The following is a 20,374-nucleotide window of genomic DNA, read 5'->3' as shown; positions in this document are numbered from 1 at the left end:
TCACAATCAAATTACCAAAAATGAAGGTGGATTCTTGAAATATAACCAAAATCGAGTAGAGAACACTTACCCCAATCCTTGTGATGAAAATTGCTCCAACAATCGCCTCAATCTGAGTCCCACATCTCAAAATATGAAGAAAGAACCAAAACCTCGATTTATAGCTTCTGCCAGCATTTTCGCACCTGCGGCACATTAGCCGCTTCTTCGGCGTTGCTTCTGCGACATAACCTCTGCTTCTGCGGAATCAGCTGAGGACTCGACCCTCATACCTGCGGATAACATAACCGCTTCTGTGACATCGCAGGTGCAAGCCACCATCCGCACTTGCCAAATACCTCGCTCCTGCGCTCCATCACCTTTCACCTGCACATCCGTATCTGCGCTCAAATCTCCGCTTCTGCGGTCTTCTTCACCCAGAACTATTTCCGCTCCTGCGACCCCTTCGTTGGTTCTGCGACCATCACACCTACACAAACCAGCTGCAAGTGCGGTCACACCAGAACCACCAATAGCAACATGAAGTAAAATGATCCGAACCTCATCCAAAATCACCCAACGGAGCAAACGAAACCATCAAAATTCTAATCCAAGTTCAAATGCTAAAAGGTCAAACTTGGTCAACTCTTTCAAATTTAAAGCTCCCTAGTTGAGAATCATTCTTCCAAATCAGTCCCAAATAACCTGAAAACCAAACTGACGATTTACAGAAGTCAAAACGACCGGTCTGGTCGTTACATGCGGCCCAAAGCTCGCAGGTGCGGGCACACCAGAACTGGTGCACCAGCAGCCCTTTTGAGTCTTAACTCAATCTGTGCATCATCCGAATGGCATCCGGGGATCCCGAGGCCCCGTTCAAACGTACAAACAAGTTTAAAATCATAAAACAAACTCTCTCAAACTCTCAGAACGCATAAAAAACATCAAAACTAAGAACGATACCTCAAACCCAATTGAATCGACTTAGGAACTTCAAGTTCTTCAACTTACTCCGAGTGTCGAAACATACTTAAACTACTCGGAATGATACCAAATTTTGCGTGCAAGTATTAAATCACCATACGGAACTATTCTCAGGCTCGGAATTCCAAACGGACCTCGATAACATAAAAACCTACTCCAAACCAAATTTAAAGAACTTTAAACCTTTCAAATAGTCAACTTTCACTATTAAGAGTCGAAACGCTCCCGGGTCATCCAAAATCCGATTCGAACATACGCCCAAGTCAAAAATTATCATACAAACCTATTGGAACCGTCGAATCCCAATTTCGAGGTCATTTACTCAAAATATTTACCGAAGTCAAACTTAGACTTTTAAAGCCAAACTAAGGAACCAAGTGTTTCGATTTCAAATCGAACCCTTCCAAATCCCGAACTAACCATCCCCGCAAGTCATAAAACAGTAAGAGAACATACAGGGAGTCTTATTTAGGGGAACGAGGTTCTAGAAAGCAAAACGACTGTTTGGATCGTTACAGTAGGAGATGACTCAGAGCATTTTCCGGTTGTTATAGGATTACATTAAGGATCTGTGCTCAGCCTGTTCTTATTTGCCTTGGTGATGGAAGCACTAACACACCATAGGAAGGTGCCATGGTGTATGTTATTTGATGGTAACATAGTTTTGATTGATGAGACGCGAGGCAGCGTTAATGAGAGGCTAGAGGTTTGGAGACAAGCCCTTGAGTCTAAGGGTTTCAACTGGAGCCAGACTAAGACGGAATACCTAGAGTGCAAGTTCAGCATCGAGCCGGGGAAGCGGGCATGGACGTGAGGCTTGAATCACATGTCATCCCCAAGAGAGGCAATTTCAAGTACCTTGGGTCGGTTATCCAGGGGGATGGGGAGATCGACAAGGATGTCATATACCGTATAGTGGTGGGGTGGATGAAATTGAGGTTAGAATCTGGAGTCCTATATGACAAGAAAGTGTCACTGATACTTAAAGGTAAGTTTTATAGAGCGGTGGTTAGATCGGGTATGTTGTATGGGGCTGAGTGTTGGACAGTTAAGAACTCACATATCCAGAAGATGGAAGTAGCAGAGATGATGATGTTGAGGTAGATGTGCGGGCACATTAAGATGGATAAAATTAGGAACGAAGATATTTGGAATAAGGTGGGCGTGGCTCCTACGGATGATAAGATACGGGAAACGAGGCTCAGATAGTTTGGGCACGCACAGAGGAGAGCCTAGATGCCCCGGTAAGGAGGTGTGAGCAGTTGGCTTTGGAGGATATGAGAAGAGGTAGAGGGTCGCCTAAGAAGTATTAGGAAGAGGTGATCAGGTAGGACATGGCGTGACTTCAGATTTCTAAGGACATGGCCCTTGATAGGAAGCAGTGGAGGTCGAGCATTAGGGTTGTAGGTTAGGAGGTAGTTCAGGCTTGTCTGATCAAATTTTGTCTTAGGCTGCTAGTGGTTAATATTGTGTTCACACTACTCTTTCGTTTTTCATAGCGTCGGGCCTTATTTACAAGTTATTATTGTTGATTTTCATGTATTTTATAGTTCTTATGATGCTGTTATTATTTCAATAATTTCTGTTGATAGTAATGATATATTATCTCTTTTCGCCTTCTTAAGCCGAGGGTCTATCTTAAACAGCCTCTTTACTCCCTGTAGGGGTAAGGTCTGCGTACACACTACCCTCCCCAGACTCATTTGTGAGATTTTACTGGGTTGTTGTTGTTCTTGTTGTAGTTAGGAGTCATTTGGTTTAAAATCAAGATATTAAAGGATTATAATATTGGAGTTAAAACTAGGATTATAAACTGGATGATATATTTCACCTTTTATTAAGATAAATTATATTAAAATTTTGGTATACAAATAATATAGATTTTAGCTAATATCTTCAATCAAATACGAAATAAATTTAATCTCAAAAATTTATACAAAGATAATCCATGTGATTCGTTAAACCAAACCACCCCTTAGGGGTCGTTTGATTGGAAAATAAGTTATCCCAGAATTAATTATTCCGAGATTAGTTATTTCGAGATTGTTATCCCACTCTCCTATAGAGATAAAAATAATACGACAATACCGGGATTAGTAATTCTGAAATTATTTATACCGTAAATTTATCCCAACCAAATGTGGGATAAACTCATCTCAAATTTAATCTCGAAATTAATTATCTCTTATCCCTCGTCTCAAATGAACCCTTAGAGTGCAGTTTTCCCTTATTGATAATTCCCAAGTTCCATTTGATCGGGAGAAGTGCAGATATACTCGATTTTTGGGTCACCCTTGAACCTATACCCCAATTGTACAAAACAATATAATTTTACCTACTTTGAAACACACTTCAAACGTCGCGTCTGAAGTTCCAAAAAATCGCGTCTAAAGTAAGAAATTTTGGATAGTTTTCGCATCTAAAGTTCTCCTCGTGACCGTGCAAACTACATATGCGAAGTCATAAATTTCAGATAATGTTCATGCCTGAAGTTCTCCCCCTGACAGTGCAAATTTCAGACAATCGCACCTGAAATTATGTAATGTAAACTTCAAAGTACAAAAACTGCACTTATGACTAATTAGTCTTAAGTGCAGCTAAATTGTTATATGCACTTAATACAAAATTAGTTTGAACGAAAATTACACTCAAAATATACTTAAGACTAATTAGTCTGAAGTGCAGATAAATATTTATATACACTTAAGACTAATTAATCTGAAGTATAAATTGCTTTGAATTTCAACAATCCAATGCGTGATTCAATGCTTAAATCTACTCCAAATGAGTTCAAATTTGAGATATAACTTCCAAATACATAAAGAACAAATCTCAATCATCAATCTATCAAAATAACAACAAATCTAACAAACGCATTTTTCAATTAAGAAGAAGAAGAAGCCCTAAGTAGTTACAAAGAGAGGAGCGTCATAACTGCTCACTACAGTTAAAATACATTAAATCTACTCACAAATACCATGTAAATCCACTGTTACCTTTATTTTTATAGCAACTAAGGAGGAGGAGGAGGAGGAGGAGGAGGAGGAGGAGGAGAAACAGTAGAAAAAATTAGCTTGTATGAAGTTATCTTACTTTGGATACCAATTAAACTTTAAACAAAGGTGGATACATGTTAAATAGGAGCGACCAAATAAGGCGCCCCGTGAAATTTTTATGTTCCATTTGGAGATGTGGGCTAGTTTGTATTATTGTTATTGGGCCATTATGTTTAGGCCCATGTCTTTGTAAATTAGGAAAAAAACATAATTAGATAATATTTAAATAAAATTTTACATAATTATAGAAACTCTAATTAATTAACATTCCATGTCAACTAAATGTTAGCAACCATAATAGGTTCCAACCGAATCCTCTGTCAACCGAGATTCACACTTATTCAATTCCTAATTATAAGTATTCTTGAACTAGTTTTGTTATATTTTCTTTAATAAAAAATTACTTTTTATTATCGTACGGTGGTCAAGACCTAGATTGATTATCTACTCCTCAGAAAGTGTAATAGAGGTTTATGCAGAAATTGCAAGGTTATCCCTAATGCGAATCTCACGACCCAATATAGGCTACGGTAATGGACCTAGAGATCAAGAGGAAAAGGAAAACGAGAATTGTGTATCATCAACCTAAGATCAAGTGGGGAGCCTTGTCTAAGGGCAAAGCGTAGGAGTTGGGGAAGAAGTTGCTGGCGAATAAGGCCTAGAGGAGTAATAGAAATGCGAGTAGTAAGTGGGCTACGACAACAAATTGTATTAAGAAAACTGCTAGATGTGTTAGGTGTCTCGAACGATTACTCTGGTGGATACAAAGGGGACTGATGGTGAATGAAAAAGTCCAAGAAAAAGTGGAATCCAAGAAAATAACGTATTTGAAGCTAATAGAGAGCATAGACGAGGAGGAGAAGAAGAAAAATAGGGAGTGGTACAAAAAGGATAAGAAGGACGCGATGTTAGCAGTTATGGTGACTAAGACTGCAACATTTGGATGTTTGTATGAAGAACTTGGGGACAAAGGTGGGACAATAAGCTATACATGCTAGCCAATATAAGAGAGAGAAAGGCCCATGACCTGAATCAAGTGAAGTGCATCAAAGACAAGGATCGCCAGGTTTTGGTAGAAGAGGCACATATTACACAACGATGGCAGACATACTTCTATAAACTCTTGAGCAATGAGGGGGATAGGAATATTGTGATGGATGATCTGGAGCACTCTGAGAGTCATTAAAATTTTGGGTATTGTAGGCGTATAAAAGGAAAGTTGAAGAGGCTATACGTAAGATGAGCAGGGAAAGAGCGACCGGGCCAGAAGAAATCTCGGTATCTTGGAAGAACGCAATCATGACACGCTTGTAGTGGTTTACTAGGTTGTTTCATGTCATTTTTGGGATGAAGATGATACCCGAAGAATAGAGGTGGAGTACGATGATTTCGTTATACAAGAATAAAGGTGATATCCAGAATTTTAATAATTATAGGAGTATCAAGCTGCTAAGACACATTATGAAAGTTTGAGAGAGGGTAGTGAAAGTGAGGGTGAGGAGAAATTTATCTATTTTCAAGAACCAGTTAAAATTTATGTCAGATTGATCGACTACAAAGGCCATTCACCTGGTAAGGAGATTGGTGGAAAAGTTTAGGGAGAGGAAGAGAGACTTGCATATGGTGTTCATTGACCTAGAAAAGTCATACAACAAAGTCCTGAAAGAGTTTCTATAGAGATATAAGGAGGATAAAGGTGTCCCTGTAACTTACACTAGGGTGATTAAGGACACGTGATGGTGCTAATACATGAGTTAGGATAGTAGGAGAAGACTCAGAACACTTCTTAGTTGTGATAGGGTTGTACCAAGGCTCAACTCTTTGATCATTTTTTATTTGTCTTGGAGATAGATATCCTATCATGATACATCCAAGGGGAGGTTTCATAGTGCATGTTATTTATATGTGTTTACACAAAGTTGGAGGTTAAAAACAAACCGTGGAGTCAAAAGATATTAAGTTGAGCTGAACCAAAAAAGAATACTTGAGATGCAAGTTTAATGACGTGGCTAATGAAGCGGGCGTGGGTTTGATGCTGGATGCACAAGTCATCCCCAAGAGATGGAGTTTCAATTACCTTGAATCAGTAATCCAAGTTAACAAAGAGATTAATTAGATTTCACCCATCGTATTGGAGCAGGATGAATGAAATGGAGGCTTATATATGATGTTTTGTGTGATAAGAATGTGCTACCAAGACTTAATTTTTTTTATAAAGTGGTAGTTAGACCGACTACATTTTATGGGATAAAGTGTTAGCTATCAAAACTCTCGTGTCTAGAAAATAAAAGTAGCAAAAATAAGGATGTTGAAATAGATGTGTTGGCATACCCGGCTAGATAGGAATGAAGATATTAGCGGCAAAGTGATGGTGACTCATGTTGAGGAAAAGATGTGAAAGGTGAGGCTAAGATAGTTCGAGCATGTGAAGAGGAGAGGCACAGATACCCAGTAAAGAGGTGTGAGAGGTTGGCCTTGGTGGATCTAACAAGAGGTAGAGGTAGCCAAAAAAGTATTGAATAAAGGTAATTAGGTAGATACATGGTGTAGCTCCAACTTTCCGAGGACATGACCCTTGATAGGAGGGTGTGGAGGTCAAAAATTAGGATATATAGTAGGTAGTCAAGTGTATTGTTTTCATACCAGTGGTATTAGTATTAATTTTGTATTTTCTAATTCTTAGTTTTCTATTACTATATGTTGCCTCTTTCTCTCTAGCTTTCTAATTATCTCTTTTTTTTTTTATTTTTTAGATTTTTATTACTTCATGTTGGGTAATCTTATTATCTTGTTGTTGTCACTGCTTGTTGCTATAGTTTTGTTTTGTCTTTTCTTGAACCGAGGGTCTATCAGAAGCAACCTCTCTACCTTCTCAAGGTAAGGTTAAAGTCTCCATACATACTACCCTCCCCAGACCCCACCTGTTTGTTCTTATTCTATTAATTAAGCAATGAAAGACAAAGAATATAAGACAAATTTTATGATAGGTAAAAGTAGAATAAAAATACTATATAATATCAATCTGATAGGTATAATAACGGTTTATTTGAATTATTATTTTTGATGATAATATCAATGTATTTCAAGAATTTAAATGTATTCCATATGTATTTAAGTATATGTTTTAAACATTTAACTATAAATTACAGTAAATAGTATACATGGTATAAACCTTGTACAAGTTATATTGCAACGGATAATATACTATGTAAAACTCATGTATAAGCAACATTTCTTCCAATGTTATAAATAATTATACATGCATAAATATAAAATATACTGACATTATATCAATTATATTGATACATAAATACATTGTAAGCATACACAAAATATACAACTTACCTAAAATTAAATGATACAAGATCAAATGTTATACATAATCAAATACACAAAAACGTACCATCATTATATGGATTATATATTTTATAGATATCGCTCTTTGTAAGCAATCACATACACACTACTAGAAAACTGTCAAAATCCGTCCAAAGCATACCGATCAAAATTGGTCGGAATAAAAAACCGACCAATGTCGGTCGGAAACAAAGGTAATTGGTCGAAAAATTCAATTAACAAATTATAAATAAATATACCGACCGTAGTCGGTCAGAAAAAGTGGTCCCACAACAAAGAAAGTTTGCTTTATCTCACACAGTTGAAAATTCTGACTGACGACGGTCGAAAAATGGTCAATCTTTGACCAAAGCCTGGTCAGACTTACATACTATCTACCAAAGAAAAGATTATTTAAAATATTTATAGTATACCGACCGAAGTCGGTCGGAAATTCCAATTTATATTTTCCTGCCCAGGCCCAGTCGATACAATGTCGTGATTGAGAATGATCCATTATATCCACCAATGTCCATATTCAATCAACCAGGCCGAGCTTCTAAAGATCGATCAAAAGGGGGCCTAAGTAGTTTGGAGTACAAATCAACTCCAAATCATGTGTTGCTAAATTGTCCGAAAGTTCAACCCTCTCTTAAGTAAGTGTTGACGTAAGATTAATTTACATGGACTACTATTTAATTCGGTGGATGCAACTAACAAAATTTTCAATGTGTCGCTCAGTGACTTAGTGAGTCAATTTGGCCATGGTGCTGTATATTCTACATTTGAGGCATGGTTTAAAGAGTGTGTAAGTGTATCTTACATACTTTCTCACATGTGAATATACATACTTGGTCACTTGTGAATATACTTGCTCACTTGTGATTTATTTAACACTATATGTAGGTCAATAATCCAAACAACAGTGTTAATTAATTTTTGAAAGATATATCTTGGGGACCTGCACCTATGATTACCACTATGTCTAAGTATTTTGTGAATGGTTATAAATTTCACACCGAGGAATGCTCCAAGTATAAAAAAAAAGTAATAACAGTGGGGTGTGTGTCAAAGGTGGTGAAGGCATCCAGGATGGGGAAAATGATTATTATGGTGTGATCAAAGAGATTCTAGAATTATCATATTCAGGTTGGCCAAATAAGAAGATCATACTTTTTCGATGCAAGTGGTTTGACCCAACACCTAGAAGAGATACAGATGTACACTCGCAGTATAACATAATTGAGGTTAATAAAAAGAAGGAGTATGATCGCTATGATCCTTTTATAATTGCAGGGAAAGTTAGGAAAGTGTATTATGCTCCATATCCATTGTGGAGGGATAAGGATGTTTGGTTGGTTGTAATCAAAACTAAGCCTGTTGGTAGGGTGAAAGTTGAGAATATGCTAGATGTTGCTTACTAAAACTATACCTCAAGTGTTAACCAAATAGTGGATGATTAGTTAGAAAATGACTTTGAGCATCCTCAACGCATATTAGAAGAAGTTGATATGGAGAAAATAACAATCATAGAAAATGAGGACGAAGAATCACCTGATGAAAATGAAATAAGTGAAGAGGAAGAATTTTCGGACGAGGAAGGATACTTCGAAGGCGATTAGCATGTTAGTTTTTTCAAGCGCTCTCAACTTATATAGAGTTATATTCTCAATTCTAATATTTTCTTTAATTTATGCAGATGACCGGTAAGGGTCGAGGTAGGTCTAGGAAGGATTAGAGGCCTATTGATCACGAGGATGGTGCTACACCCTCGCTTCTTTCCACTCCACACTTGTATCCCTCCGCTTCTGATAGTCGGCAACAATCTTCTAGGCACACATCTTTTCCACCACATCCATCTACTCATCAGAATACCTACCATTCACCCTCCTAGCAGTATTCTTACCATACTCCACCGCAGAGCTATACCCTGCTTCCCCCATATGATCGTTCATATAGTTATATGGGTCCACCGAGTCAGCAGTCACAGGGCTATGTGATGATACGCCCGTTATCTGCTCCATTTGCTTCACCACTAGCTAGATCGCATCCATCTATATTTCAGCCACCCGGATCGCAGCAGTGGTTTGGATCGTAGCAGGGGTCTAGATCAAATCCATCTTCATCAGCGACCCCATATCCCTCTCCACGGAGTTCATCTCCTAGCATTTTCGTCTTCGGGATAGTAGTGCTGAACCAGATGCCTCCCCTTCTACGAACGCTTCAGATTCATCGGAGGATGATGATCCATAGGAATTGCGATATGGTCGTTATCTGAAGAGAGCAAAACTGGTGTATAGAACTTAAGCTCGCTAGTCAAAGATAGTATAGTATTAAATTGTCTCCACAGGGATTGAGTTCAATAATGTTCTAATAAATCTTCAGCTTAACACTATCCAGGAAATAAACCTTTGATTTATATTATTATCAACTAATAATAAAAACTAAAATTATCGATCGTGAGAAAATAATGGAAATTTAATGACTAAGTAAGGTGAGAAGTAAGGTTTGTGACAAGATATGTGATCAACTATTATTCCCGGTAACTCCGTGCTAAGTTCACTCTTAACTTCTATTGACTCTTACGATTTCAACAGATGATTAAGCTATCTTACGGATTCAAATTCTTCTTCCAAATGAATGAGAGTTCTGTTAACCAATCTAATGACAGGTTCTAAGAATGTATGTGAATATACAGTGAATGAAAAATCTTTCAAAGAATGTCTCTCGACTATTCTTCTAAATTGGGTCAATTGATAACTCTCTAAGCTTTTTTGATTACCTAAGAGAGGCGTAAAATCAACCCAAACAAGATAACACAATGTAAATTGTAGCAACACTTCTATTTCGATTAAAGTAAAACCATAATTGGCTTTGCAATTCAATTAATACGCATTCAACGATTTCGTGCAATTAACAAAAAGTAAAGCCCCAAAACACTAGCCAAGCATAATATCCGTCAACAACCCTAAGGAAGAATACTCCATAGTAGAGAAGTTATTCATCACAAGAACATTAGAAGAACAAGAAGACATTACAATTCCCAAAATCAAACAACTTCCGTATTGAATGTATTGGATGAAGTATTTTCAGTCTCCGTCGTTTCCTTCCCTTCTTCTCCCCTAAAGGTTCTCTAAAATCCGAGCTACCCTGTTTTTAAACGATCTAGGCTTCATATAGGTCAAAAAGAGTCGCCTCCGAAATTACAAAATAGCCCTGGGTAAAGGTTTCGTAAGTGGACGTGCGTGGCCACATACCTGAAGGTGTTACCACGCATATGGTCGCGCACCTCTGGCAGTGCACTATGTTAATTGCGCGCTGGAGGAGGTCTCATGTGCGGTCGCACATCTGGTTTACCCTTCTGCTTAACTCTTTGTTTCTCCCATTAAGTGCATTATTCGTCCGTTGATCCCCGAACACGATCCCGACTTAATCCTTGGGTTTTTACTCAGACTTCAAAGCTTCAAAATATCTCGAATTAGCTCCATAACCTTTTCATAACTCAGAATCGCTCCTACAAGGCACAAAACACACACTCAGTGCAAAACAATACCATTTAAAGCTCAAACACTAGTAAAGTGCAGTGAATTAGAGTGCAATTAGTGACCAAAATATGCAATTATATCCTACCATCAACACCCCACACTTAAACCATTGCTCGTCCTCGAGGAATCAAACTACACTTCACATAAAATACGACCTTTTTCAACAACTCTCATGACCCATCACACCAAGACTCTTTAAAACAGACTAAGTACAATATCGTCACATCTTAACCTCAAGATTTGACTCAAAAGCACCATGCATTATTTATAACCCGCTCACTTACTATAACACAAAGGTCAAGCATTACCTTTCGTTCGTGAATCAAGTGCCCTCACACAACAATAGAGAGTAGTTTCACACATAATAGACATTAAGAACAATAAGGAACTCTAGATATAAAGGATTTACTCACTCTAAAAAACAACATTCATATGTCACAAAAGATGAACCATAGGCTTTCCCGTAGTGTAATACTCCACTTATTGAGTTCATTCAGTCAAGGATCAAATAGGACTTTAACTGGTTATAATATAGGTTGCGGGATGGGTAGGATATATTTAGATATCAGAGTGACTACACCTCCCTAAGCACTTTTAATACAAACACTTTTACAATTCAAAACCCCACACTTATGTCAAACCATAACTCCACCTTCGCATCATTATACATCAACTCCCATTTATTTAAGCACAAATATATTAAGAGTTACCACTATCAAGGAATAGTTTTCACAATCATACAATTATTTCTTTTTTTTCCTTTTTCAATTCAAGTGGCTCTTACATACCTTTATCCTAGTTCATTAGTTCCACTAAAAAGCCAAACCAACACCCCCACTTTAACTTTTACAAAGTTCATAAAACATTCAAGTGCTCACGAGAGGTAAAAGGTTCCAATAGATGGTCAATTCAAACAATTGGGTAGGTCTTGTAATGTGGTTGCCAAAGAAACAAGATTACAGGCTCAAAAGGGGGTTAACTAAGATACATAACAATCAGGTGGGTAATAGCATATAACTCGCTTAACAAAGAAATGCCTATATCACTTTCAAGACTGAATAAAACTACCATTTAGCTTTGGAAACACATGGGGCAAGTTCTAGACATCAAATGCCATATAATGAATAATACAAAACCTCACACACACATGGCACATAACTCACTCTGGATTGGACTATCAAGACACACTAGTCAAACTAGTTACGCAGAGTTGAGATCATACAATATAAGGTACTTATACAAGACTCAAAAGCTGATCCTAAGCGTCACAACTAAAGCACTCACTATTCTCAAGGCATAATAGAGTCGAGAGATATTGCCTCCATTCAAATCATAGCCCAAGGTTTCCTACTCCTAACAAATATAAAACCTAACTACACACGGTTCAATCAAAACCCTTGGAAAAGAACCGCTAAACAAAGAAACACCAAGGAGGAAATAATACATGACCTACAAAAAAAATCTTTTTGTCTTTTTCTTTCGACTTTAATCCCTCAAGAAACCTGTCGACTGATATCCATCGTCGGGAAAAGTTGAAACTTTAAAAAAAAATTCAATTATTTTCTATCTCTAACTGCTACAACTAACCAAAATAAAACTACAACTACCAAAAAGAAAACTCATATACATACATACATACATACGGATATTCCCCACCCCACACTTTAAATGGTGGCATGTCCCTATGACACAAAGAAAAATGCAAAGGTGAAGACAACTCCCCTTATCAAGTCATTCCGTGTCGGAGATAGTGCCAATGTCCAATGACAAGCCTGGCCAAGTGCATGCAGTCATGCCATGTTTTTCTTCTCAGATTTAGCATTCTGTGTAGCAAGGGAGTTCACTCGAGCGCCCAAATCATCGACTGAAGTACATATCCCCGCCATCTCTAGTTCTAAAGCGCTCATTATTGTGTACCATCCACCGCCTAAAGGTTCTCCAACACCTTGCTCATGCGGTGGAGACGCAACGACATCCTCACCGTGCACCTCATTGACCTCGGCAGGCGCATCAGATTCCTAACTATCCGCCTCAGCAGGCCCAACACGTTCCTTCCCAATTACAACTTTATCCGCCCGGAATTTCTGTTTGCGCTTGACTTTCCCATCTGTGGACCTATTTTTCGGTACTCATGCCTTACGGCATAAGGAGTGACTAATGATGGGAAAAAGAACCCATACCTCTGCACAGGACAACGAATGATCATCTCGTCTTGAATGACCTGAGCCACATCAAAATCGTGGCCATTGATAAAGCACCAAATCAGAGCAGCCCGGGGACCATTTACCTCAGTGGTGTTGCCTGAAGGCAGCATGTGGTTGTTAATGATGTATATCTAGCACTTCCCTTCAAAAGTAAGCGAAGCCGAATGGAATTTATGCACCTCCTTTAGTTACACTACCTCCTTCCCAGGTACACAAATGGTTGCAAAGAACATGAGCTACATGTATGGTTTTTTGCTGTGTGTGACATAGTAGTCACCTGTATCAGGGTCTTCCACGTATTCCGGCAAGTGATAGGCCCTTTAGATGGCCTCCTTGGAGAAGTCCACTCTCTTATTCCGGACTGTGCAGACATGGTCTACATGTTCCGAAATGTTCGCATAGAATTCCCGAACAACTATTAAATTTGCCTCGTTAGGTTCTTCGAAGAATACCCCTATGCCTCGCCTGACCAATTATACACTCTGGGACAGTCATTTTGGAGAGATCCAATATCAATTCCCCTTTTCAGTATGGGATTTTTGCTTGCTTTGATATGGAATCGTGCTTGGGCTTCTCAGGAGACGAACTTGTTCTGATCATATGGGCGAGCGGATGCAGAAGCTCGCGATCAGGATGTGCCCGCTTGTTACACCCTATATTTTCGTATGTAAAAATGCGTCGTAAGCAAACTAATGTAGGACAAAAAAATGAGATAATATTTAAAAGTATATAAAGTAAGTTAATCATGTTACCTCTGAGGTTACAAATATTGAAGATCATGAACAACAAGTACAAAGAGGGTTGGACAGTTCAGAAGCTAAAGCAATTAAATAAAACAATGTTTCATCGAAAGTCGACAAGTTGGGAATGTTATAACATGTACCTTTGGGGTGAGACTAGGGTGATTAACATGATAAAGATATTATGTTATGATTTATATTAGTCGTATTACATCCGTGTGTTATGTTTTTAAGTCAAGCGAGTTGTGGAACAAAAGTCGATGAAAGTCATCACAAGTTACATTCATAAGTTTTACTGAAACTTTGGGTCAACTGTAACTGCAATTTTCTCCCAATATACTTAGAGTTATGGTGTGTTCCACCCATAAAATTAAATATCTATGAGTCTATTTTCCAACGCATTAAACCATTTGTCAATACGACATCGGAGTAGAGAGATATGTGCATTTTTGCGATACTGCGCAAGCTGCTAGGTGACAAGTAGGTGTGTCACCTACTTGCTTAAATGAAAGCCCAAAAATGGGCCATTTCGGGTCGTCCAAAGAGGCCTTTTAAGGGCCTATTTTCTTCATATATTAGACTCAAAATAGAGCATAATAACCAGACATAAGCTCTGCAAAGAATCCTCCCAAAAATTTTCCACAAACCCTAATTGATTTTCTCTCCCTTTCAAGTTCCAATTGGAGGTAAAACTTAGAGTTTGAAGAACCAAGATAGGAGCTGAGTTATCCAACAAATAAGGTGAGTTTACTGCTCTCTTTCATCCATTTTTTCTTCTGTAAATTCATGGTAAGTCGTTCTATACTTGTAAGAACTCACGGGATGGTGATCGGAAGCCGTGAGTTCGAGTTATTCACTTGTAGCGGACTGTTTTGTGGACTGTTTTGTGTTGCTGTTGGGCTGCGTGTTTTATTACTATTTTGTGGAGTTTTGGAGGAGGAAGGGGGTTTATAAACACCATATAAATGTAGGGTGGTTGGCTGGTCGTTCGTCATAACATTTTCGGGTCGTTTGACACTACTACAGTGGTCGTTTTGTGTACGAAGAGATTGGGGTGTGTTGGGCTGTTTTGTAGTATTTGATGGTGTATATAGGGCTGGAAAATGATGTATATATGTTGTTATTGTTCTGTCCTTGTATTGTTGGTGTTATCTTGAAGTTGGAGGAAGGGCATATTATAGGGGAGATGCTGCCCGTTTTAATACAAAATAGGTTTGTCGTTCGTTGTGCGATAGTTGTACCTTTCGTAACTTAACGATAGTATTATTATCATTCTTGTAGATTAAGGTGTGAAGAGGTGAGTTCAACTTGGTGATTGAAAAGATTGTGATAAGGTATGTTAAGGCTAAGCCTTCCTTCATTTTGGCATGATCTCGTAGCTACATGTGTTAGTAATGAGACAAAAGAGAAGTTCATATTCATGAATTTATTCACACTATTCTAGTCTCATAAGTTACAATATTATTCCTTATCGAGACTCTATATTCAATTTTAGTATTGTCTTCTTCCAGTCAAGAGAGCAGCAAGCCTATATATACAGTATTACAGTATTTTCATTACCATCGAGCTATAATCGATGGGCAGGCCCCTATTGGGCAACCTCTGATCAGATGGAAAGTTATATACCGAGCCTACTGTGGCCGAGCGCCTATGAGCGAGCCCAGCATGGTCGAGATACATAGCCTAGTATGGCCGAGCGCCTATAAGCGAGCCTACTATGGCAGAGCAGTTATATATATCGAGCCTTATAAGGCCGTACAATTATTTTACTTACTATATTGAAGGAGTTGAGTCAGTATCAGCAGGTAAGTATATCTCCAGATCATCTTTGACTCCCAGTTAATTTCAGTTATCATATTATCAGTTCAGTTTCAGATTTCAGTTATTTTATTGCCTTACATACTCGGTACATTATTTCGTACTGACGTCCCTTTTTGGGGGCGCTGCATTTCATGCGTGCAGGTTCAGACAGACAGACGGGTAGACCTCCTCAGTAGGTGTTTTCCGAGTTCCGCCTGATCGGTAAGCTCCACGTCTTTCGGAGTTGCCAGGACTAGAGTTTTGTGTACATCTTATGTATATCTGTATATATGTTATGGGTAGGTCGGGGCCCTGTTCCGATCACAGTACATCTATCAGTAGAGGCTTGTAGGCATATCCTGTTGGTTAGTGTAGTATGTTGGGTTTGTATAAATTGGTGGTTTGTCAGCTGTAGTAGCTATGACGGCCTTGTCGGCCTAGCTTTATATTGATATTTAGTTAGTGCTAGTTTCCATTCAGTTTTATATTTTGCTTCGCAAATTGTCTTGCAAGGTGGCCCCATGGCCAAAGTATGACATTATGTGTTCAGAGTCCCTTAGTCGCAATTTGGTACGCCAGGTTAGGTGAGGCACGGGGTGCTTGTCTCGCTCCTAGGTTCGGGGCGTGACAAACTTGGTATCAGAGCAGTTCTGTCCTAGGGAGTCTACAAGCCGTGTCTAGTAGGGTCTTGTTTATAGATGTGTTGTGCACCACATTATATAAGCAAGGAACTACAGGGCATTTAGGAGTTGGTTACACTTCTTTGAAATCTAAATCGTGCTATAGAACTGAGTTATAGGAAATTTGAATTAAACTTATGTGTTGGTGTTTGCATGCACAGATGGCGGTGACTAGGAAGACTACGGCTAGCCAGAGGAGAGATACAGTAGTAGGTGAGGGGACCAACAGGGTACCCCCAGTAGATGGGGCCCAGTCTGAGGCTCAAGGGGAGACCCCTACTCAGCCATTACCGGCTCCTCCACCAACTACGGAGATTCCTAGGGAAACCGCACATCCAGTTCCCCCTCCACTTCCATCAGATCAGGACTTAAGGAGTGCGGTGCATTTGTTGACACAGTTGGTAGCTACCCAGCAACATGCTAGGGCATCAGCTAGTGCAGGAACTTCTGAGGGGTCTGGGAGTTTAAGGGTCCGAGAGTTTATTGCTTTGAGTCCCCCAGAGTTCACGGGGACAGATCAGAGGGAGGACCCGCAGGATTTCATAGATCAGCTTCACAGGATCTTTCGTGTTATGCATGCCACGGAGAAAGAGGCAGTTGAGCTAGCAGCTTTTCGACTCCGAGATATAGCCATCCTTTGGTATGAGGGATGGGAGAGGTCCAGGGGACGTGATACACCTCCAGTTATTTGGGAGAATTTTTCAGATGCTTTCCTTGACCAGTACTTACCGCGGGAGATCCGACAGGCTCGAGTCGATCAGTTTCTAGCCCTCAAGCAGGGTAATATGAGTGTTCGAGAGTATAGTCTCCGTTTTGACTCATTGGCCAGATATGCACCATCCATAGTTTCTACTATGCGGGACAGGATTCACAGGTTTATAGCAGGGTTAGCCCCAGAGTTAACCGAGGCATGTGCCACCGCTGCATTGCAGGATAGTATGGATATCTCCCGGATTCAGGCATTCGCCCAGAATATAGAAAGGGGTAGGCGTCGGCAGTAGGGTACAGAGAGGGCTAAGCAAGGGCAACGTAAGAGGATGAGATTTCCCAGGACTCAGGAGCAATCTCAGGGTAGTTATAGGACCCAGTACTTCGGACGGCCACCTAGGCCTCCGCCACCTCAGTTACAGGGTTACGGGTATGACCGCTATACTCAGTCAGGACCAGGTGAGAGCTCACGGGCGTCGGGTTTGCAGCGACAACGAGGTTCTGCGCAGACATGGTCATTTCCTCCGCGGTGTGACATCTGTGGTAGAGGACACTTGGGTCAATGCCGAGCAGGTTCTGATGCTTGTTATACATGTGGGCGTCCGGGGCATATGATGCGAGATTGCCCAAATAGAGATTCTGGGGGAATGGCACAACCAGCGAGTTCAGCAACAGGATCGTCTATGTCCGTGCATCCTTCAAGGCGTGAGTCTCAGTCTTCGGCTGGTAGAGGTCGAGGCAGAGGTAGAGGTTCCAGTTCAAGTGGTAATCAGAACCGTATCTATGCTTTAGCGGGTCGACAGGACCAGGAGTCTTCACCAGATGTTGTGACAGGTATATTAACCATTTTCTCTCACGATGCTTATGCTTTGATAGACCCAGGATCTACTTTATCGTATATTAACCCATTTGTCGCGAGGAAGTTTGGTATAGTGCCTGAAATACTAAGTGATCCTTTTGCGGTATCTACACCGGTCGGAGAATCGATTATTGCTAGACGGGTTTACCGAGGTTGTACGGTGACAATTTGTAGTCGTCAAACCTCAGCTGACCTAGTTGAGCTAGAGATGATGGACTTTGATGCTATCATGGGCATGGACTGGTTGGCAGCTTGCTATGCCACAGTTGATTGCCGAGCAAAGGTAGCCAAATTTCATTTTCCGGGTGAGCCAGTCCTTGAATGGGTAGGTAATACACCAACACCCAGAGGTAGGTTTATTTCCTATCTGAAGGCGAGGAAAATGATCGCAAAAGGGTGCATTTATCATATTGTGCGAGTTAGAGATGCAGATGCTGAGATACCTACACTTCAGTCTATTCCCATAGTCAAAGAGTATGCAGATGTGTTTCCAGATGAGCTTCCAGGTATTCCTCCAGAGCGAGAGATTGATTTTAGCATCGATTTGCTTCCAGGAACTCAACCAATATCCGTCCCTCCGTATAGAATGGCACCTGCCGAATTGAAGGAGTTGAAGGAGCAGTTAAAAGATTTGCTGGAGAAAGGTTACATTAGGCCCAGTACCTCACCTTGGGGTGCACCGGTACTATTTGTGCGGAAGAAAGACGGCTCGCTGAGGATGTGTATCGATTATAGGCAGTTGAACAAGGTAACTATTAAGAATAAGTATCCACTTCCAAGGATCGATGACTTGTTTGATCAGTTGCAGGGAGCTAGATGCTTTTCCAAGATTGATTTGAGGTCGGGGTACCACCAGGTCAGAGTTCGGGAAAAAGATATTCCGAAGACAGCCTTCAGGACCCGATATGGCCACTTCGAGTTCCTTGTCATGTCCTTCGGGTTGACTAATGCACCCGCTGTATTTATGGACTTGATGAATAGCCTATTCCGGCCATTTTTAGATCTGTTCGTGATAGTATTTATTGATGATATTCTGGTTTATTCCCGTTCAGAGGATGAGCATGCGGACCACCTGCGAGCGGTACTCCAAACCCTCCGTGATCGTAAGTTGTATGCTAAGTTTTCTAAATGTGAGTTCTGGTTGAAGTCTGTAGCATTCTTGGGGCATATTGTATCAGATGAAGGGATAAAGGTGGACACTCAGAAGATTGAGGCCGTGAAATCTTGGCCTAGACCTACCACTCCGACAGAGGTTCGTAGCTTTCTAGGCTTAGCAGGATACTATCGGAGGTTCGTAGAGGGTTTTTCTTCCCTTTCGGCACCATTGACGAAGTTGACACAGAAAGAAACTAAGTTTCAATGGACAGAGGCTTGTGAGCGGAGTTTCCAAGAGCTTAAGAACAAGTTGACCTCAGCTCCAGTTCTAACACTTCCAGAGGGTCTAGAGGGTTATGCCGTGTATTGTGATGCATCAGGTGTCGGGTTAGGATGTGTCCTGATGCAACATGGGAAGGTAATTGCATATGCTTCAAGGCAGTTGAGGAAGCACGAGAGGAATTATCCGACCCACGACCTCGAGTTAGCTGCGGTTGTCCATGCACTTAAGATATGGCGGCATTATTTATATGGTGTTCATGTTGATATATTTACTGATCATAAAAGCCTACAATATATTTTCAAGCAAAAAGAGTTGAATTTGCGACAGAGGCGATGGCTTGAGTTATTGAAAGATTACGATGTTAACATTCTCTACCATCCAGGGAAAGCTAATGTTGTAGCAGATGCCTTAAGTCGCCGATCTATGGGTAGCTTAGCACATGTAGAGCCCGAGAAAAGACAATTAGCTAGAGATATTCATCAATTGGCTTCGTTGGGGGTTCGGTTAGTAGATTCTGAGGATGGTGGAGTTGTAATCCAAAACACTGCAAAATCATCCCTCATAGCTGAAGTCAAGGAAAGGCAGTACGAGGACCCAGAGTTGGTCGAGTTGAGAGAGCGAGTTCCGCAGCAGAAGAAGCCATTGTTAGAGCTCAAGGGAGATGGGGTTCTCAGATACAAGGGTAGTTTGTGTGTTCCAGATGTAGCAGGGCTACGAGACAGGATTATGTCAGAGGCACATTATTCATGGTATTCCATCCACCCTGGATCGATGAAGATGTATCATGACATTAAGGATATGTACTGGTGGAATGATATGAAGAAGAACATTGCTGAGTTTGTCGCCCAATGTACTAGTTGCCAGCAAGTGAAGGTAGAACACCAGAAGCCCGGAGGGCTAATGCAGACTATAGAGATCCCGACATGGAAATGGGAGGCGATAAACATGGACTTTATCATGGGTTTACCTCGTTCTAATCGTAAGTTCGATTCCATATGGGTGATAGTCGATAGGCTCACGAAATCAGCTCACTTCCTACCGGTCAGATCTACATATACAGCAGAAGATTATGCAAAGTTATATATTAAGGAGATAGTGCGGCTAC

This window comes from Nicotiana tabacum, chromosome 21 (genome assembly GCF_000715075.1).
Source record: "Nicotiana tabacum cultivar K326 chromosome 21, ASM71507v2, whole genome shotgun sequence".
NCBI lineage: Eukaryota > Viridiplantae > Streptophyta > Magnoliopsida > Solanales > Solanaceae > Nicotiana > Nicotiana tabacum.
This window is presented reverse-complemented; position numbering follows the sequence as displayed.